Raw genomic sequence first — 22,379 nt, forward strand, 5'->3', positions numbered from 1 at the left:
TGCGACAGAGACTGTAAGTCCCGCATTGGACTCGTCAGTCACCTGTGAACTCATGTTTAATGTGGAAGCAAGTCATCCTCGGTTCTGCCTAAGAAGAAGGGTTGCAGACGGTCCAGTTTAATTTGATTGATTAGTTTGTACTGAAACAGTAAAAATATATAAATCAGCGATTAGAAGAGACATGTATGCATAGGGTTGTCTCCCGAACTACATATGATCCCTAGACATATTTAATTGCAGGTTGCAATCCATGCTTAGTACACAAGCTCAATAATTTTTAATATAAAAATAATATCAGTAAGAAGAAGCTGGCATGGACAGGACTGAAATTACCCTTTACACTTTATCCAGTATGTGCCAAAGTTGTAAAGAGAGTAATATGCAGTAGAAGTTTAGCATTGGTGCAAAATTGATTAAGCTTTGCACAGATGCTCAACGTGCATGGTGAAAATCAGATCTTAAGGCCTGAATAGAAGTGGAGTGAGGCTTCTCACTCGAGATTCAGGCTGCATTTACACCACAACTGCAGTGTCGCAACAGACAAAAAAATTGTCATGTAACACGCTGTAGTTCACTGGCCAAAACATTTCCCCACCCCACAACATAACTTAAAAACTAACGGTTTATCTACTGGACAGGGACACACCCCACACGTCTGTGTGTGTCTGTGTGTATATGCTGGGTTGGGCTCAGTTCAGATACAGGGCCTGAGTTCAACAGCCTGCAGCACTCTATCTAAGCTAACATTTGGATAGTTAGGTGCGGACAATCTTGGAGGCTATCGGTTTCCTGTACAATTATATCCCTGCATTATTCTGCACCGTGAGAAGAGGTGGGAAGTAACATCAATGTGGGTGGGGGGGGGCATTTTAAGATGAAGTATCCTTTTAAATTAACTCTTCCAAACTAAACAGGTTCCATTCAGCTTCCTAGTAGGTTTCATTAAACAGTGCAATTAGTTTGATCCTGACAGACATTAGCAGAGAAGCAGCATCAAGTTCAGCATTAGCATATTAATAAGAACGGAAGGATGTATAACAGCTTTTTTAAAGATTTTAGCGGCCTAATCCCTGCAAATGACAATACTATTGGGGATTCTCATCCCCCAGGTGCAAGATATTTACTACTTAATCTTTAAACCGAAATGCCTGATGCGCAACAACCATTAGTGAACAGAACACGGACATATACTAACTCAAATCCCAACAACCTGGATCCTGCAAATTTCTCATCACCGTTCTCCAGGGTGAAAGAAAGCACAAACACCAGGATACAGTGTGTCCCTGCAATCACCCCAAGCATTGGCTCAATTCTGGCCCCCAGAGGATTCCACTCCACAACACACAGTAATCTAAAATATACAAAAGACTATTTGCAGAAAACAATAAACTGACTTGTTTCATCTCAGTTTACTCCTCACTACTACAAACCTTTCTAGTGATATCAATTGGAGGCGATTACATTTTTATGCGTACACATTGACCAGACCACCCAAAAAAAAAGCAGCCAAGGATCATGTCTGGTGAACAACAGATGTCCTTGCATAAACCAGGATAGCGCACATTTTCATTCTTCAATCCAGAAAAGATCAAATCCTGTGTTAAGTTTTGCAGTAAATTCCATGACTACAGATGCAGAATTCGGAGTTGGAGAGGAACGAGAGTGGATGAAGGTTCCACTCCAATATTTTTGTAATAAAATCAGTAGAACAACCAAAGCCGTTTAATAACTGCTTACTTGGATTGGTGGCATCTTGGTACACACCATTACTGAAAGCCTTTTACAATACTGCTCCTGTCCCCTTGAGACTTCCTGTATTTAAGTAAGTTTGATACTATATTCAGGATACAGGAAAGGTGGGCAATTAAAAGAATGCATCTAGAATGGAAGGCAGGCATATCCCAGCCTTCACTTGCTGTGAAGCAACAGTGGGCAAAACAGCAATAGAGCAAAAAAAGTTAAACAGCAAGGAGAAGCTGAAGGTTAAGAGTAAACAACAGGTTATAAATATATTACACCCTTAGATTAAAAATATTCCTGAATGCCCATGAATGAGCACAAGGTGTGAAACTAGGTTTATTGTTTCTACATTTCTCTTGGCGTCAGATATGCAGACAGGAATATTGACACACAAGCAGAAAAATCACTCGGAAAGGGGAGCATTGATTAAATAAAGCACTGATTAAATAAAATCTTAAATGCTTAAAAGTAACCAGTCATCCATGGGCAAATGACTTGTGTCCACTCCCTATTCCTCAGCCACAGTAACGGCAGCCAAGTGAATTGGTCCCAGGCGTCCGCTAACATCACTAAAAATATGGATACCACCAAGTGGATGCGTGTCCTGGCAATGATTCTCACACTGGTAAACACCTGGCCCTTAATAGCAACACAGCTGAAATTGGGAATTATGGCAGGTTTGGGAGGAACCTGGATCTATGGTTCCTAGAGCTCTCCACCAGTGGTGTTTTCTTCACTTCATGTCCGGGTCTGTTGCAGACTAATTGATAGAGATTGATTATGATTAATCAACAATCATTGTTGTATCCTGCAACAACCAGGGTGGTAGAAGGAAATGGACCTTGGTCTTTTTTGTTTAGTATTTCCTATGTTCCTCTGTGGCTATAGAACTAAACCTGGATCCTGTTGCCACAACCGATTTTTAATTTTGCAAATATTACATTGCCACATTCATGAAATAAATTGTACAGCATAATATAACTTATAGGGTTGATGCTGGAAGCACGTTTTCCTTACGATAACTGCTTATGCTAAAAGTTCATAAGATGAAAAAATGCAATCTACCCAAGCAGCAATTTTACCAAACCTAAATCACGTGATTTACATTCATCTGTACATGGTCATGTGATTAATAAGATTTCCTGATACCATTAATTCACAAGAAGTTGTAATACTTTCAAAATGGCGATATGAAGGGATAAATCTGGATGGTGCAATGGATTGGACACTAGGCCCTCAGCTCTGGGATCAGAGTCCTGTTTGGAATGAGCTTGGAGGAACACGTTCTGAACTCACTTCCTACTCACAAAACTCAGTGACCAATAAGGATGGCTTAGTGCATAAAAGAAAAAAAAGTCACACACAAGTTCAGGCACTTTGTTGGCACAGAATACAATGATTCACAGTATATCTGGCTGCGCTCTCTCCAACTGGGGAAGAAAAAAAAACAGGCAAAATTACTTCAGCACAGATATTCCTGACCAGTGAAAACAAAATTCACCCAGAAAATTAAATGTATATGTTAACCATCATTAAATAAGTCACAAATGATCTTAACAATGGTACAATTTTTAAACTCATACAACAATAACTATCTGAAACAGGCCCCCAGACCAATACCATTTGTGAAGGTAGGAGGTTAACAAAAATCACAGGGCAACACCACCACCAGCCCCCCCGCCACCCAATCCGGCACCAGCCGTGGTCCTCTCAGCTCCTTTGATAAAGAATCTGTTTAAAATAATACTCTTCAGGACAAGTGAGTGGTCTGGACCCCTGGACGCCAGTGGTGGTGCCACATCCACCCTTGCAGAGGCCAGTATACCACCTCACTCGGCAGACCGGCCTCCACACAAACAAGACTGATCCTCAGGACTGTGGAACTCCCTGCTACTAGCAGGTTTACCTTGCCATCACGTGCCTTGACACAGGCAGATGGAGGTTTTGCCCTTTACAAAGCCAACAAGAAACTCCCGGAAACAGCAGAGACCCAGCTCAACACGTCTGTGCTGTTTTCTGGAGAGTTCCATAGGTTTGATGGCAGGAGAGCAGCAGAACCCCTGAGGAATGTCAGAACCTTTATCTCCAACTATCCCTGCTGAAGGGCTTGAAAAAAAATGAAACGCATCAGAGGTAGTAGTGAAGCAGCTGTGCGATGTCACGAGGAAGCTGCCTCGTCCTTGTGTGAATCACGCAATAGGACTCCAGGGGAGCATCACTGCCGCAGTCCCTCTACAGTACAGACAGAAGATCAAACACTACTTCTTAATCACATTAATCTCAGTCAGTGGGAAAGAGCTTAGACTAATTCAGCTAGAAAACACTTTGAATCCTCTGACAGAATGGTCCTTCCACTTTTTTCTTTTTAAAAATAAATGCACCATAAATGAATCAGTTATTCAAGTTGCAAAACACAGGGAATATAGCAAATTAAACCTCCATGAATCCACTGGACTCGACCAGCATGCAACTTAAATTAAGAATTTATTCTGTCCAGTATAAATGTCAACCGTCCAAGAGAAATTGATTTTAATAGGCAATGTGCTTCACATATATAAAATGACCTATGCACGTAGCCTGTTAAGAGAAAAGGTTGTAAAAAAATGTGGGAACTGATAATTATCATCAATACTTTCAGCTCCTACTTCCAGAAAAGGAACTCCAGCACAGTCAAACCACAGCAACAACTAATGCTCTAAGTTCAACGCGCGTACTGATCTACATACCAAACCTTGCCATTATTTATTGGAAAAACAGTTAATCAAATTCACTGTCTCCATTACCAATGCAGATATCGAGAAGAGATACACTTAGCATATGTGCCTGTGGTAGGATCATATTGGAAATCTGATTGAAAAAAAAGGGGTGGTAGATAAGAGATGGACACTTCACCTCTCCGACCTGGGTGCAAATCCAGCTGAAACAGATGGAATGCGTCACTCATCTCCCTCTGCCAGCTAGGACGGTTTTACATGGACAGTGTTTCAGAGCCACAGTCTAGTTCGTGAGAGCTTGGCCTATATTAGAGAAAACAGTCCTGAATTCAGGACTAATTGGAAATCTCACTCAGAAGCCACAGGATGGCTGGTGTGAAAAATGGAAAGGAATGTTGTACTGATTAAGTTGGGAATGATCTTCAGGGGTTGAAGCAGAGATTGTGGGGGCAAAGTAAAGCAAGCTTTAAATTGCACCTGGCTATGCTATACTTGACCTGGGAGTACTTGGTGCTGCTACTGGGTGTCCAAAATGGTGCAGCACTAGCACTCCTTATTTGATGAGTACTAAAATGTGCATCAAAAAAAATGTTTAAAACACCCCTCCTGAGCTCCCAGGACAACCATTTTTCATGTGGTCAAACTGATGGCCCATTTATGTTACAATTTACATAAATTATGCTGAGCTGCACTCTATGGGGAGCAGAGGACCTCAACAGATAGTTTCTCTTGGCTCCTGTAGAAGTGACAGTAAATATAAACACCCTGCAGAACACCTGCAGGTAGGTTGAGAAATATTTTTTCCACATGCTGGCCTGCAGGGACCTACCCCAGCCACCGAGGAATAAATATGATCAGAAGTGCAAGTCGCAAACCACGTTAACCGAGGGCGCATGCACAATTGTGTGTGGGGACAGTCATATGACTGCTGTCACGCATGCTGTGAAACCTGCCCCACAATGCAAAATACACCGATTCCACAGCACTATGAGCCCAGTGTGTTCGAGAGGAGAACACGTTGCACAGGGACAGCCTCAATAGGTCTATCAGATCGCTCAACTATAGCTACCCCAGAGCCAGTATTGAAAGGAGAGGCCAGCTGGGTTCAAGCTGCACTAGCCTTTGCAGTTTTCAAAACACTGCTTGAAAAAGAAAAAAGAAACTGCAGCACAGAGTAACGTGCTTTCATTGTAACAAAAATACACTGCACCATTTCAATGAAGTCAACATTACTTCCTTCGGATCAAGGAACACAGTTGCATAGGAGGAGAGTACATTTCCCAACAGGTTCTTCATGACTTTGGTGAAAATATCATCGAGCTAATTTGATATTTCTACAGAAATGAAAACAAAAGCAAATGTACTCTTTCTTTGCATTTTTAAACTCACTCAATGTTCCCCAATTGGCTTACAGAGTAAAGACTTCATCCTGTAGAGTCTTCAATTTAAAAAAAAAAGCAACTTGTTTAACAGCCAATGATTTGCATTGGACCTGAAGAATCAGTTTTATGTAATCTACGTTGACGCCAAACTTCATCATACTGTCACAGTAACTTTAATGGAGGCAGGCTGTGAAATTCTAACTGCAGGTCTCACCCTCTGCACAGCCCCCGCTTTGTGGGCTTTACAGCTGCATGGCCTGTTGCCCATTAACCATGCAGATTCTGGGAACATGCACTTTGACGCTAGCTGCTTAGCACAGCTGAATAAGAATAAGAGTAATCAATATTTTACCCATCTTTGCAGTTTAGTTATCTTGAGAAGAATAGTCTTCATGCATATTTAATAAAGCCAGCACTGCTATTTTTTAAAAATGAAGCAATTACTGTTGGGAAAAAAAGGTAGAAGTTGCTCCAAAACTTCTGCAGTCCCAATGTGTTGTTGAACTGGAATACGACATGTACAATATTCCATGAAAAGTAAATTTAACACTGGGCATTTTCCCATGACTTCAATTTCTCATTACGGAGCAGAATTGGAAGAGAAGTTTTAACACAGGATCTAAGCTAATGACACAAGTGGGCTACAAAAAACAGAATCTTTCAAATTGGCCCATCCTCCAACCTCAGTTTCCTGTCTCTGACCACTCACCCCTGTCCTTGCTGATCAGCATTGGCTTCCAGTGCCCCAATGCCTAAAAGTGAAGATTCTCAACCTTATATTTAAATCCCTCCATGGCTTCATCCCTCCCTATTCTCCGTAACCCCCTCCAGCGCTACAACAGTCCCAAAACTGCATGGGAGGTGCACAATTCACATATATACCCAAAAAATGTTTTCACCCCCACAAACACCGCGATCGGAATGTGACGAGGATCAGTGCCTCAGTAGGGAAGCAAGAGGTGAAGTGTGCAGGAAAAAGTCTAACTAACTGTACACCACAAGATGGTCGCTCCAGCATGATCTGACCCAATAAGTTTCATTGGGGGAAAAAAATCGATTGCTTCGCGCCTCCCGTTAGCGCTTAAGAGGGTGCAAAGCAACTAGTGCCCAGGTGCGATGTTTGCGGCGCTCGAAATCGACCAGACATTTTGCGGCGGTGCTAAACATTACCGCCACGATCTCCTGCGCCCGCAGATCGTGATGTCAGTCGAGCGTGCAATGCACCGAACCGGATATTGAGTGGCGCCCCCTGCCTTTCCGCCTACCGCTAGCAACGACAGGTTGAGGGGAATGTTTTGCAGTCAGGAAGGGACTGGGGGAGCGCCTTTTTTGTCTGCGACATTTTAGAGAGAGAGAGAGAGAGAGAGAGAGAACGCTGTGTGAAGGAGTTTTAGGTACTAAGCAGCACTTTGCAGGTTCATTTTGATTTGACCTTCCTTGCATCGATTTAGAAGAGACTATGGGGGCTGCACTATGAGCTCATTCCCTGGGAATCTCCATTGTTCTTTCCAGCAGAAGTGATGTACAGGTCTCTCCAGGCAGAGATTCAAGGCTGCAATGAGCAGGGTGTGGGTGGAGAGCAAGAGTGACCTTCCCCTTTAAGAACTGGCCGGCGCCAGGTGTGTCTGTGTTCCATTGTTGACCGACATCACATGAGCTTTGCCAGCACTGAGTTAGCGCCTCGCTCCTCGGCGTTAGCGCAGAGGTGTGTAGAGCCTGATTTAGTGCTCCAATCACCTCCAGGGGCGATAAAAGCACAGTTTGCAGTCAGAGCGATAATTAGCGCCAGGCGCTAAACTTTGCGCCCCAAAACAGGGCGATACCGAATTTCTCCCCTATTGGCTTTACTTTCTGCACAATAAATGCAGGAGAGAAAATATATTAAAAGGGCATCGAGTTCATGTGGTGTTTTAGAACATGTGATACAAGACTTGATATGTTGTATGATGATGATTTGTAAACTATATAAGTACGGTGTTTGTGCTCTAATTCTAAGAGTGCTCCCCAGCTGAGGGAGTAGCAATGGTGAACGTAGCAGCTCTTGAGCCAACTTGGCGAGCGGACTGTGATAGAGGCCAGCCTTGGGCAGCTGGCATCATGATGTACCAGCATCAGTGCCAGGAGTATCTCTTGCTGTAGACGCTGAAGATTGCTTTCCAAGGCAGTGCCTGCATCCAAAGAGCACTGGGCTACCAGGTAGCACAGAATTCTCCGCTGACAAGACTGTCGTCCAGCAGTTTGTGTGCTGCCCCATGAATGGCATTGCTGGAGTCCATCTCCTCGTCACACTTACTGAGCTGCCCAAGTGTAGAACAGTGGGCCTCCATTTGCTTGGTCAGTCCCTTCCCAATTATTATCTGTAAGCGCTTTGCAGGACTGTTGAAGCACTCCTGACTACTTATTGTATTCTAAACCCCCAATGTGAAAATGCTCCATGAGAGGCGTTCTGCTGTTGCGGGTAATCTGCGTCTCTGTGGTCACCATTGGTCTGCGGTGCAGAGAACCATTTGTCCATTCTTTCCATTGCCAAGAACAGGAAGCCAAACACCAATCAATGCAATGCAGTCCACGCGTTGTAATATCAAATATTAGAAGGCAAGCCCACTCTGATATGGATCCCATGAGTACTCATGAGACCACGTCAACACATCAGATCTGTGCCCTGCAACGAACCTTCTAAACCCTCAATAATTGCCACCCTGTTAATACTTCAGCACCAATATTCTGCACATCACAACCTGCATCACTATACATTTGTTGCAAAGTGTCTGCATCTGATCCATGCTTAATACAAGTGTGTGTGCAGCATCTGTCGGTGTTCTTGTGCACTACTTAGCTCTTCAAACTCTGTTACGAGGGCAGATGGACCTTGAGTGAGAGAGAACACGGTACCATAGTTACATATACTACAAAGCACTTGTGCACAGTGTGCAAGGACACATCCATTTGGATCTCATGTTCGCAGATGCAATGTTAACCACTTGTATAATATGGTCACATCGAAACAACTTAGTGTTGAAATCATAAAATGTAAGATGGCACAAACCAGATGATGATCACGCATTCACACCTTTCAGAGCCTCATTGCTAATAGTGCTAGTTTTGAAATTCAATTATCCAGGCTCCCAGTCATATTCTGGATGGCCCGAATAAAATACTTCACAGATGTTGTTTCCAAATTTCACACAAACTGAGAAAATGTAGTCAATCGTGGCAGTTTAAACAAAAGCAATACAATCAGCTGTCATTCAAACAAGCAGAGGTCGTTCACATTGGATTATCTCGATGATCAGGTTATTGAGCTGAACTGTGGAAAAAATCAATTTCCAGCAACAGATATGCTGACTGAACAGTTCAATAGTCCCAAAGTCACAATTTCAGGTTAAATTGCATATAACAAATTCCCTTGCCCACTTATTGCTCCAAAAATGCAATTTTTCTTTCTTGAAATGATGGAATATAAAACCAGAGTGCATTCAAACATAAACCTCAACAGATCAAATTAGTGTTTAGTTTGAGGAGTTGCCCTTGTGATAATCAAGGAGTTCGATCTTGTTTTGGTTTGGTAGCTATCCCTTCGAATCAAGCACTGTAGCTGACAATTTAACACCTGTGCTGCCCCAGCCTATATCATCACATATGCTGCACAATTTATTTGTTACAGTCTCCCTGGTAACAGGCTTAAGAAAGAGTCAAATACATCACTGTCAGATATGTAGAGTTCGTGATTAGTTCAGTTATGAATATGAAAGCCTATTTTTTTTTGCATGAGGTGGACTGCGAAGAATTTTGAAACGAGCCTTGGTAATAAATGGAGCTATGAAAAGGAGAAACTGAGCACATCCCTCTGCGCTGGGCAGAATCGAACAAAGAAACAAATAGATTTAGATAGATTCTGTAGGCAGTGTATAGAAAAGCACTGTATAAAAAGGACAGTTTAGTGTACAGATTGTGACCTCTTGTTTTGAGAATATATATATTTAACAAATTTGCTGAATGTTCTAGTTTTAAACCAATGTCTGATGTGACATTCTATTGCTCCAGGAGGACTGAAGACGGATCCTGTGGAAGTACAGGCTAATGCCTGTAGATTACAAATAAGGACAAACCAGACAGTTGTTATCCTAAGCATATTACTGAACAGTTTACCTGACAGCAAGACCAGTGAAGACAGTTGCAAAAGGCCTAGGGGGGTAAAATGGTTTAAAGACGTGTCAAAAAGATCCAGGGTAATGGGGTAGGAAAGACCCAAAAACGTAGCCCCACTGCACATTGTACAAGTGTTACAGCCAATTGAGCCAGTTTCATGGGTCGCCACAGGAGACAGTTGCACTGAAAGTTTTCGGTGCAAGTAATTTCAAAACTATCTGCTCCAAGTTCTGCGAACCATGGGAAAGTACATTGCTGGACATCAGTTGCTAAAGCCACATGCTTCTACGCCCAAGGCCGAACAATACAAAAAGGTTTTAAAAGGATTGCATTCCCAGGCGAAAAAGTCAGCAACACATCGAATGATGGACAAGGAATCCATGAATATTATCTTTCTTAAAGAAACACCCTATGCATTTATTCAAACTTTTTTTTTTTTTTAAAAATCATCTGGTCAAGTCTTCATCTTGCCATCCTCTCCTGGTTAGTGAATCCTTGCTGGCATATGATTCAAGTGTTGGGTGCTCTCTAGAAATTGACAAAGTGGCCATAATTCATGCGAGAGTCCCGACGGTGAGTATTGACATGCTATTTGGTTACTGGGTGCATCAGAAAACCACCCAATCCATCCTCAGCAAACACGGACGTACATTCCCTTCCAAAAGGGGATGAGTAGAAGCAGGAACCTTGCTTAATTTTATCCTCGCTAACAGAGGAGCTAATGCAAATCTTAAGCACCACTACCACCATCCCAGTGATGATCAGCTACTGGAATGGCAAACCGGGGATTGAACCTGGTCCCAATCTGGTCTACGTGGCCCAGCTACACATTTTAACAAACTTACTACGCCAATTTGAGGGCTCCCAAAAGTAATTTTTATTCACAAACCAAAACACAACTTTTGCATCATTTGCAATGGTTTATGAAAACCCTCACTCCCCAAATATTGAAAAGTTTGCAAAACTTTAAATTGCAGATACAATAATATAAAACCAAATCAATACACTGTCAAAAAGACAAAGCACTTGAGTGCTCAGGATATTCTGGAACAGTGTTTGGCAGCACACACCATTATTTGGACCTTTCTGCTTCCAGTTCCCATTGATCATATGCCGTAATTTGCTGTAACGTCGATCCAACTTCGACGCGCCACCAACAATAGGGCAGGATTTAGCCTCAATTACTGGACTAGTAATCCAGAGGCTTGGGATAATGATCCAGAGAACACAAGTTCAAATCTCACAAAAAACAAATAAACAAATCTGGAATAAAAAGCCGGTATCAGTAAAAGAGACCATGAAGCTGTCGACTACTGTAAAAACCAAACTGCTTCATTCATGTCCTTAGGGAAGGCAACTCACTGTCCTTGCCTGTTGTGGCTTATATGTGACAGTCCCACACCAACAGGGTTGACGCTTAATTGCCCTCTGAAGTGGCCTAGCAAGCCGTTCAGTTGTACTAGGGCAAGCCAATAAATGCTGGCCTTGCCCACATCCCAAGAATGAATAATAGAATTGTAGTGTCAGAGTATAAATAATACACGGGCTGCAGGAGAACAATAATAACAGGTATTTACTGGACAGAGGGTACTCTTTTTGTATTAACAGGTAACTTAAGACTGACATACAGAAGCCTGCTATGGCTTTATATACAGGGGTGGTCACTGCCGGTACTGCAGTATAAAATCAGTTCTTCTCTTAAAGGTACATACACAACAATTCCTCCCCTTTTAGATAAACAGTACATTTCATTTAACAACTAAATAATAACTAATTACAATAACAATTTTCTCTGTACTATATACATCAACTGAAATAATCATTTATAAGTTCAGTCTTTGAGGAGGCTTCCTGATCCTGACTGGATAGCGCCTTTCTCGAGTATCCTGTTCTTGCGGCGGAGTTGATTCTGGCTCATTGTCATTGGTTGGTTCGTTGGTTCGTCAGCTTCCAATACCACTGCTTCTGAGGTAGACGCAATCTGTACTTCGGGTTGATTATCAGGTGCACCTGCTCGTGGAATGGGTTTGGCTTGTTCCTGTGACTCTAGAATCTGGTCAGCACGGCGTCTCACGATGCTCTCTCCAACGTCCACTGTGTACATTAGTGGTCCCTGCTGTGTGCATATCGTTCCTGGCTGCCATTTCTCTGTTCGGTAGTCACGGGCCAAGACTGGTTGCCCTACCTTGAAGCTCCGGGTTGGCTTCTCATTTATGTACTGGAATTGCTTATCCTCAACATTTCGTCTTATGTTTGGTTTGAGCAAATCCAGGCGACAGCTTAGCCTTCGGTTGAAGAACATTATGGCTGGAGCTTGGTTGGTGACTGCATGTGTTGCATTCCGTTAAGCAAACAAGAAATTATCCACCTCGTGTTGTAGTGGTATGTCGTCATTATACATTGCCTTTATTGCCTTTTTAAAGGTCTGAACAAACCTCTCAGCCAATCCATTTGTGGCTGGATGATATGGGGCAGATGTGTAATGTTTCACCCCATTATTCCTCAGAAACCTCCGGAAATCCTCAGACACAAACTGTGGCCCATTGTCGGAGCAAATCTGTTCTGGCAAGCCATTCCTGGTGAAGATGGTCTGTAGGACTGCAATAGTTTTCTCTGTGGTGGTGGAGGACATTTTGATGACCTCTGGCCATTTCAAATGGGCGTCCACAGCGATTAGGAACATCGAGTCCATAAATGGACCAGCAAAATCAATGTGTACCCGTTGCCATGGAGATGAGGGCCACTCCCATGGATGTAACGGGGCCTGTGGTGGAGCGTTTTGGACCTTCTGGCATCCTGTGCACCTCTTGGTCATATCTTCGATTTCTTTATCGATTCCCAGCCACCACACAAACGCCCTGGCTAGGCTCTTCATTTTCACCCCTCCCAGATGACCCTCATGAAGCTTATTGAGCGCTCTATCTCTCAACTTGGGTGGAATTACCACTCGGGATCCACACAGCAAGGTCCCCCGGCACACTGACAGCTGTTCTCTCCTTGGCGAGACTGCTGGCAACAGTGAGTCACCACGTGCTGGCCATCCCTTCACCGTCAAATCATTGACCCGAGAGTGTGTCGGGTCATTTTGGGTTTCCTTCTCTATACTTGAGTTTGTAACAGGTAGACATTCAACTATGGTCGCATGGAATATCTCTACCGTAGGCAACGGTAGGCGCGACAGCCCATCAGCATTTCCATGCTGTTTCGTACCCTTGTACTCTATGTCATACTGATGTGCCCCTAGAAAAAGTGACCATCTTTGCAGCCGTTGCGCCGTCATCACCGGAACGCCCTTCTTTGGGTTAAAAATGGAGACCAGGGGCTGATGATCAGTCAGTAGGGTGAATTTCTGCCTGTGCAGATAGTGATTGAACATCTTCACCCCCCACACCAGGCGGAGGGCCTCCCCGTCAATCTGGGCGTAGTTACGCTCGGCTGAGGTTAACGAGCACGACGCAAAGGCTATTGGCCCTCTGAACCGTCAAAGAATTTGTGTCACAGCACCGCTCCGATGCCGTAGGGAGACGCATCACATGCTAACTGAATCGGTAGTGTTGGATTGTAGTGGGCCAATACTTCTTTTGAAGTGATTAGGCATTTACATTTCTGAAAGGCACGCTTACACCCATCACTCCATTTCCATGTTACTCCAGTTTGCAGTGTGTTCAGTGGGTGCAGAATTGTAGATAAATTCGGCAAGAACTTATGGTAGTAGTTCACCAACCCGAGGAACGAACTCCGTTGCGATACATTTTCCGGTGCTGGAGCCTTGACTACAGCCTCAATCTTGTCCGGCGACTTGTGCAACCCTTCCTCATCAATCATGTAGCCACAATACGAGATTTGTCTCCTGAAGAACTCGCATTTGGGGCGGTTGGCTCGTAGCCCATATTCCTGTAATCGCGTGAGCACCTGCTCCAGGTTGGCAAGGTGTTCACTGTCATTTTCGCCCGTAACCAGGATGTCGTCCAAATAACACTGGGTCCCCGGGATCCCTTGCAGGACTTGTTTCATCGCCCTCTGCCAAATAGCTGGGGCTGTTGCTACCCCGAATACCAGTCGATTGTACTGGTAAAGGCCTTTGTGAGTGTTTATCGTGAGGTATTTCCTAGACGCTTCTTCCACCTCCATTTGTAGATACGCTTGGGCCAGATCAATCTTTGTAAAGCTTTTCCCTCCAGATAGTGAGGCGAAAATATCTTCTGTCCGTGGAAGTGGATATTGTACTGTGTGCAGGACTGGGTTCACAGTTACCTTGAAGTCCCCACAGCTGCGAACCTTCTTCGGTTCCCCAGGCGTGCTGCTCAATGATTTCTTCATTACAGGAATGATGGGTGTGGCCCACTCGCTCCAGTCCACCTTGGACAGCACACCCGAACGCTCCAGACTCTCCAGCTCTGCTTCAACGGCTGGGCGGATCGCGCAAGGTACCGGTCGGCCTTAAAAAATTTTGGGTTTGCGTTGTTATCTTCGATTTTTATCATTGCCGTTACTCCTTTTAGAGTCCCAAGTCCTTGTTGGAACACCTCTTCCGCGTCAGTTAGAATCTTTGACAGTCGTCCAGGTGTGACGTCATCATCCTTTTTATCAGTCACAGTTAGCGCCTGAATGGAATGCCAATCCAATTGTATTTTTCGGATCCATTCACGTCCCAATAATGGTGGTCCTCCATCTGGTAGTATATATAGATACAGTTTCTGTGTTTCCTTGCCGTTGTATTCAACTGGCACCCTTATTTTTCCTCTGGGGTAGACTTTTTGCCCCGTGTATGTCTTCAATACAATGGACGTGTCCTTCAAGGGTATGTGTGGGAATAGCCGCTCATAGTCTCGTCGATTCACGACAGTTAGGGCTGATCCGGTGTCCAATTCCATCTTTACTGGGGACCCTATCATGAGGGTGACCCAAATGGTTCGGTGATCCTCCTTTGCGATCACGTTGTTTAACTTTAGACAACTTAGTCTCCTGCTCCCGGAGTCCTTATCACTCTCCTGATCTTCCAAAATACTGTCTGTCAATTTCTTTACTTTCTTGTACTTTTTCTTAGTAGTTCTTGTAGTGTTGGTTTTCTTTCCCGACCTGCAGACTCTTGCTATGTGTCCCATTTTCCCACATTGCCTGCATACTTTGTCCTTAAACCAGCAGTCCTTCTGCTCATGGGTTGTTCTGCCGCAGCGATAGCACTTTTCTGCTCCATACGCCACTTCGTTAGCGCTGTATTCTTGTGGTTTCTGTTGTATTTCCGCAGCTCCCCGTGCTGCTGCTTCATAGGATACTGCCACGCTGAAAGCCTGTTCTAGCGTCAGGTCCTTTTCCGAAAGTAGTCGTTTCTGGGTTCCTTCACTCTGGAGCCCGCAGACAAACTTATCCCGTAAGGTGTCTGCCAGTCCTGCTCCGAACTGGCAGTGCTTCGATAACTTGTGTCGTTCCGTAAGGTGGTCAGCATTGCTCTCATCTTTGTGCTGGTTTCTTTTATGGAACTTGAATCTTTCTGCTATCAGCAGCGGTGTAGGGTTTAGGTGTTCCTGTAAGAGATTAACAATCTCTTCAAAACTTTTCTCCATTGGTTTAGCTGGGGTAATTAAATTCCGCAATCGGCCGTACGTTCTCGCGCCCATCAAATTTAATAATACCGACGCCTTCTTTCCATCGGCCACCTCATTTGCCTTGCAGTACACTTCAATTCTTTCCACATACGTGGTCCAGTCTTCTACCTCGTTGTCGAAAGCAGTGATACTGCCACTTTTCGGCATCTTGGGTGATTAAAAATGGCGCCTCCCGTGCTTTTCCTTCTTCGCCTTGCTGCTCCTAGCTTTCTGCAGGGTAATGGCAGTGACCCGCGGCTTCGGCGCGTCTCACTTTTCCTTCCCCTTGTTTTGTTTTCGCTACGCTGCCCGGTTCTTCAGCACCGACCGCGCCCTGTGCGCTCCTCGTCGCGCTCCTCGTGTCTCTCTCTCTCTCCCCGATGCTGCACGGCCCCTTTGCAGGGCCGCTCGATCGAGCTCGAGCCCGCCGCAGTCCGGAAGGGTCAGCGCACTACCTGCTACCAGCACGATTTGCTGGAACACCTTGACTGGGGAGCCAAGCCCAGCTCTCCACAGCCTCTCCTGCAACTCTCCGAACTCCGCTGGATCCTTGGGCGGTTGCCCGCGGTCGACGCCCGTTGTTCTGACTTCGACCTCCAAGAAGCTTCTCCTCAGGGAAAGATCCCCGTGAGGTGATGCAGTACTGCAGGTGAGTTCGAACCTGTTCGTCGCCAATGTAGTGTCCGAGTATAAATAATACACGGACTGCAGGAGAATAATAACAGGTTTTTACTGAACAGAGGGTAACTTAAGACTGACGTACAGAAGCTGATATACAGGGGTGGTCACTGCCAGTACTGCAGTATAGAATCAGTTCTTCTCTTAAAGGTACATGTATTGTTTTCTATGTGGGTTCAATGACGACACATTGATGAAAGAGAATGTCTTTTAATCTAAAGTTTGTTCAGTAAGTTAACAGCCTTACAGGAGACACCATCTTAGAGATCCATACAAAACGAAACTACTTTGCCTCTCTCTCACATGCCCTCTGCTGGTAAGGCATAAATAATCAAACAGGCAAATATGCTGGTAAGGCATAATAATCAAACAGGCAAATACCATCACTATTTGCTGATATCATTACAGTACATACACAAGAATTATAAATGATAAAGCATAATCTAACTTCTTTCTCAAAATACATGTATGCGCTTGCCACACAGCATGGGTCACACTTTCTTGCATGCAAATTTGTGCCGTCATATTTGCTTAAATTTCATATTTAAACATCAGCAACAAAATTGCAAGTGAACAGTTAGGGAATCTGCCAAACAAATAGCAAGCAGGAATGAAAACAACCAAAAATTAAAAATGCTACAAATCATTATTTTCTGCAGTGCTCAAAGCATACAAACAAGCTGTAACAATATTTGAATTTTAAAGACTTCAAAACAAGGTAAAGCATGGAGCTTTGAGCCAAATTTTTACAAAAGGATTTAAAATGGTTACTTACTTTTAAAAATAAAATGAGGAGGCAGAGAGAGACAGAAAAAGAAATCAAAGGGAGTTGGATGGAATCATAAAGGGGCTAAATGGGTTAAGTTATGAAGACAGGTTGGATAGACTACGCTTGTATTCCCTTGACTACAGAAGATTAAGGGGCGATCTAACTGAGGTGTGTAAGATGATTAAAGGATTTAATTGGGTAGAGGGAAACTATTTCCTCTGGTGGGAGAGTTCAGGACAAGGGGACATAACCATAAAATTGGAGCTAGACAGTTCAAGGGTAATGTCAGGAAACACTGGGTTGGATTTTGCCAATGGGGAGCTTTTGGAGGCTGGACGCTCACTTGTCGAGTTTTAGTCCCATCTCCATCAACTTCTGCCCAACCCACGCTATTTTCCCGTGATTGACCTTGTTAAGCCCTCCCAGCAGGCTTAGCAGGCCAATTAAGGGGAAGCCGATTACAGAGAATGTCAGCGTATGACGTTGCATCGGTCAAAAATTTGACAGATGAATTATCATCGTGTGACAGCTCTGTGAAGCTGTCAAAACACTGACATTCTATGTTGTTTGATGCGTCCTTGCATTCAAGACTCACCAAACCTCTTTCTTTCGCAGAAATTAGATGGTTGTTGCATTGGAGAATGCAGCAGCCATCTGTCATCTCTGCCGGTGAGATGCGAGACTCTCCGCATCCCCAACAATTGAAGCCTGCAGGAAGAAACAAAGGTAAGTAAACGTTTTCTATCACTTTCCACTCACCTCACATACTTGCCTCTCCACACCTGCAACCATCACTTACCTTAAGTGCACTTTTGCACCCCTCCAAACCCCGCAGACCCACTGCTCACCTCGGTGACCCTGGCGGGGTTTGCAGCCTTTGGGAAGCCCGCACTTGTGTCGGTAAAATGGGGATAATCCTCTTATCTGCCTGTTAACTACCTGTTAACAGGCAGTTAAGCGGCTGTAATCCCCTTCCTGCCTCCAGGAGACAGGACCCGGGATGGGTCGGCTACCCGCCTTCTGGGAAGATGGCACAGAGGCGGGTTGGGGGCGGGATGGGCACCTGCCCCCAGATTTTGCCATTTTCCCGGCAGTCCCGCCTCCCCAGGGCTGGTAAGATCATGCCCACTACTTCACACAAAGGGTAGTGGAAATCTGGCAATCTCTTTCCCCTCCCCCCCTGGCTCAATTGAAAATTTCTAAACTGAGATTGATAGATTTTTGTTAGGCAAGGGTAGGAAGGGTTACAGAACCAGTGAGCAGATGGAGTTAAGATACACATCAATCTCTGCCCTTGCCTCAGCTCATCTGCTGCTGAAACCCTCATCCATGCCTTTGTTATGTCTAGACTCGACTATTCCAATACTCTCTTGGCCGGCCTCCCACCTTGCACCCTCCGTAAACTTGAGCTCATTCAAATCTCTACTGCCCATGTCCTAACTCACACCAAGTCCCATTTTCCCATCACCCCTGTGCTCGCTCAGCTAGATTGGCTCCCGGTCCAGCAATGCCACAAATTTTAAATGCTCATCCTCCTGCTCAATTCCCTCTGTGACCTCAGCCATCCCTACCTTTATAACCTCCTCCAACCCTACAACCTGCCAAGATCTCTGTGCTCCTCCAATTCTGGCCTCTTGCGCATCCAATTTCCATCACCCCACCATTGATGGCCATGCTTTGAGCAGCCTAGCCCCAAGCTCTGGAATTCCCACATTAGTCCTGTGAAACAGGACATTTTACTACATTAATAAGGTGCTATATAAATACAAAGTTGTTGTTGTTGATGCTGATGTGAGGGGGGAGGAAGGGAATCTGAAAGAGCATGGTAACAGTATTTACAAATGGTTACCTTTGAAATAAAAAACCCCAGAATAACTGAAAGCACCGTCCCCAATAAAGAAGCAATGGGAGAACACAAGGCCAGAATTTGAAGGGCACAAGGTTACAGTTAGGCTGGGGAAGGCTGGCAATTATTGTCCATCCCTAGTTGCCCTCCAGAAGGTAGTGGTGGGCCTTCTTCTTGAACTGCTGTAGTCCATGTGGTGATGGTGCTGCAGCAACTTGCATTTATATAGCACTTTTAACATAGTAAAACATCCCAAGGCGCTTCACATGATCGTTAACAGAATCTGACACCGAGCCACATAAGGAGATATTAGGACAGGTGACCAAAAACTTGGTCAAAAAGGTAGGTTCTGGATGCAAGTCCTGATTTAAACATGCATATTTAAGTAAAATCTTTTAGCAACAGAAGTTAGAGTTATTTGGTAAAAGAGAAATGCAAATAGGTTCATTCTAAGTTTTAGATATTTCTTCATCTTTGCTAGAAAACCCCATCCTAAATAGACAGGCAGCAAAAAGGTAAAGAGCTGCCCTTCAAATTCTTTAAGTAACTGTGGTATTTATTTATCTGCCTCCTTGCAGTTAGTACGGAAAGCATTATTTTTCAGGAACCAAATACTGATTGCACGGTCTAAGGAGATCTCATGAAGATGTGCACCCCTCCCGCCTCGTAACAGCAAAACTGACTTGCCATGAGCAATGCCATGGGTGATATGCTAGTACAAACAATTGCACGCGTGCTTGGCTCACAGCAGATTGCCCGGAGCTGCTGAATAGGAAACAGCAGCAATCGTTACTGCTGCGGCCTTGCTCTGTCACTTTACGTACACATAGTTTCGAGATGCTTCTTTCACACTTCAGGCATTGTGCTTTGTCATGCATGCAAATTTGTGTGTCACATTTTCATATAAAAGTAAACAAAAAAACAAAAGAAAATTGCCAGCTTGGGGAAAAGCAATTATCCTCTTCATTAACCTCAGCTAGTCCTCACCTCCGATTGACCCATTTACAGCAATTAGACCATGTGGCTTTAAAGGAACAGGCCAGGTTACACACACAGCTGTATTTTAGCAGCAGATTATTACATAGTATAATGCTTCTGCTCATCTAACATGTCCTCCAACTTACTGAACACCACACCATAAAGAACTACTTTGTCTACTGAATATTCACTTGTTTCAAGTCAATAAGCTAGAAATTTAGATTAGTCCCTGACCACATTACAGTTCGACTCCTTTTAATGCAAAGTCACTTAATTCAAATTATCTGATGATTCATTCTTCAAGTATTAAATTCCCCACTTGACTATTATTAATGCTGTTTAATTCAAAATTACTGAATAATTCAATGTTTTTAATACAAAAGGCAACTTGATATCATCAGCAGACTGTACACTTTTTTGGACTGTTATCTTCCACAGCCATTTAAATGCATTTTAAAATTGGTAGTCATGTGCCTCTGGAGAGGTGTGAACAGCAACTCACCCAGTGCACAACATTAACCAAACAGTCCCCAACCTCATCAGTCCACCTTAAAACAAACACCAAAAATAACGAGACTTCAGTAAAAGCATTCTATGTCTCGTAGCAAAATGTGTCATTGTCAGCAGCGAGATAGGATATCACCACTTTTGATATTGAATATAACTCACGAGACTTCATCCACGAATAATCCAGTCAGTCTTGCCTGTGAAGATATTTATCACATCTCCCTGGTGCCCATAATATACCCCTCTGTGCTTCAGTGTATGTGCTCATCTTAGAAATAATCCAGATATCTTTGAAGTTCAACAGAAAAACAAAAACAGTTTTAGAAATCTCTTTAATGTGTTCATGTAGAAATCAAGTAAAATATGAATGCAGGCAGAAAATAGCCTGGGAGAGTTAGGCAGCAAAGGCAACAACAGTATCCTTGTAATTTACCCGTTTTTTAAAAAACCATGTCAAAAATGTATTGCTGGAGCTTCCGTATGATTTGGGTCTAGATAACAGATTAAGCTGGTTGGAATCAAATCAAATAGCTCAAAAGATCTCGGAATTTTAAGCACAAGTAGGTTGCGCACATAACTACTTTACGCTCAAGTATTCGCAATCTTTCACGCTAGTTCAACAGTCCCTTTGCCCAAACCAGTCCCCGCCCACAAGACTGGCCACACCACCATATTGTTCGGGGAATGCAGGAGGGGGCTGTTTCAAATCACATTACGCCCAGATTCTCAGGCACCCTAGTCACATTCACCTAGCATTAATCACCTGTCAATTGAAGTCTTTGCTGCTGCAGAAATATCAATTAGTTTAACAAGTTGAAGACTAGAGCAGTAAATCGAAGCCACAGCTCTGCCCTGCTGGTGCAGAAATCATCGAGAGAGAAAAAATGTGCTGCTTACCTGGTGTTCTCCAGCTTCAACCTGAAGGGGATTTTTTTCCTTACCTTTTATACTACCCCACCCTAGCACCTGGTGGCCCCATTGGCCCTGCTCCAGTCACAAATCAATTAGATTTGATTACACTGCTTGATGGCGCGGATTCAAGGGAGAATGAGTTTACACAGAAACATGGCCGTAACTTTACTGCTGCAAAATTAGCGTAGTGTCGAGCGCATTCTGGGTGTAATTTGCCGATTACGCACCAAGTGGAAACTCCATGCCAAAGTGTGAAGGAGCTAAAATCAACAGAGCTGAATCAACTTTAACCATTCCGGTTAAGCATGCTTCCCTCAGAGCTAGGTTTGGTAACTGCTCTACATCAAATTTACCTCAACCGCTCCTCGTCCATGCTCACCATTTAAAGTTATTTATTGATTAAAATAAAAGAGGCAAATTTGCAGCTTTTAAAAACCAATTGGCACTGATGGCCAAATAAACCGAGAAGTACTTCTTTACTTACCTGAGGAAGGACGTTCTTGCCATGGAAGGAGTGCAGCGAAGATTCACCAGGCTGATACCTGGGATGGCAGGAATGACGTATGAAGAGAGATTGTGTCGATTGGGCTTATACTCACTGGAGTTTAGAAGATTGAGAGGGGATTTCATCGAAACTTATAAAATTCGGTCAGGCCTGGACAGACTAGATGCAGGAAGGATGTTTATGATGGCCGGGGAGTCCAGAACCAGGGGTCACAGTCTAAGGATAAGGGGTAAGCCATTTAGGACTGAAATGAGGAGGAATTTCTTCACCCAGAGAGTGGTGAACCTGTGGAATTCTCTACCACAGAAGGCAGTGGAGGCCAGTTCATTAAATATATTCAAAAAAGAGTTGGATATATTTCTTAAGGCTAAAGGGATCAAGGGATATAGGGAGAAGGCAGGGACAGGGTACTTAATTTGGATGATCAGCCATGATCTCATTGAATGGCGGAGCAGGCTCAAAGGGCCGAATGGCCTACTCCTGCTCCTATCTTCTATGTTTCTATGCAAGGGCTCACGGGCTAGCATTACAAAAATATAATGACCTACAAATGTAGTATTTTTCCCCTGATTTTTTTCCCCTTGTCCTGAAGGTACCTAATCACGTTGGGTATG

At 43.9% G+C, this 22,379-nt stretch overlaps 1 protein-coding gene across 22 annotated transcripts in view; it reads right to left on the bottom strand.

The window, feature by feature from the left end:
- The window catches only part of LOC147124680 (adhesion G protein-coupled receptor L3-like), a 783,432-nt gene that overhangs the window by 711,067 nt on the left and 49,986 nt on the right, over positions 1-22,379 (bottom strand). Inside the window, exon 2 of one of the 22 annotated variants that reach the window (XM_085991344.1) lies at positions 20,511-20,636. The exons of the other annotated variants lie outside the window; for them this stretch is intronic. The gene's annotated coding sequence lies outside the window, so the exon portion shown is untranslated. The remainder of the gene's footprint in view (positions 1-20,510; positions 20,637-22,379) is intronic. 22 annotated transcript variants of the gene reach the window in all.

The sequence above is a fragment of the Somniosus microcephalus genome, chromosome 1, assembly GCF_052327205.1.
Source record: "Somniosus microcephalus isolate GS21.2 chromosome 1, FLI_Smic_1.0, whole genome shotgun sequence".
Classification (NCBI taxonomy): Eukaryota; Metazoa; Chordata; class Chondrichthyes; order Squaliformes; family Somniosidae; genus Somniosus; species Somniosus microcephalus.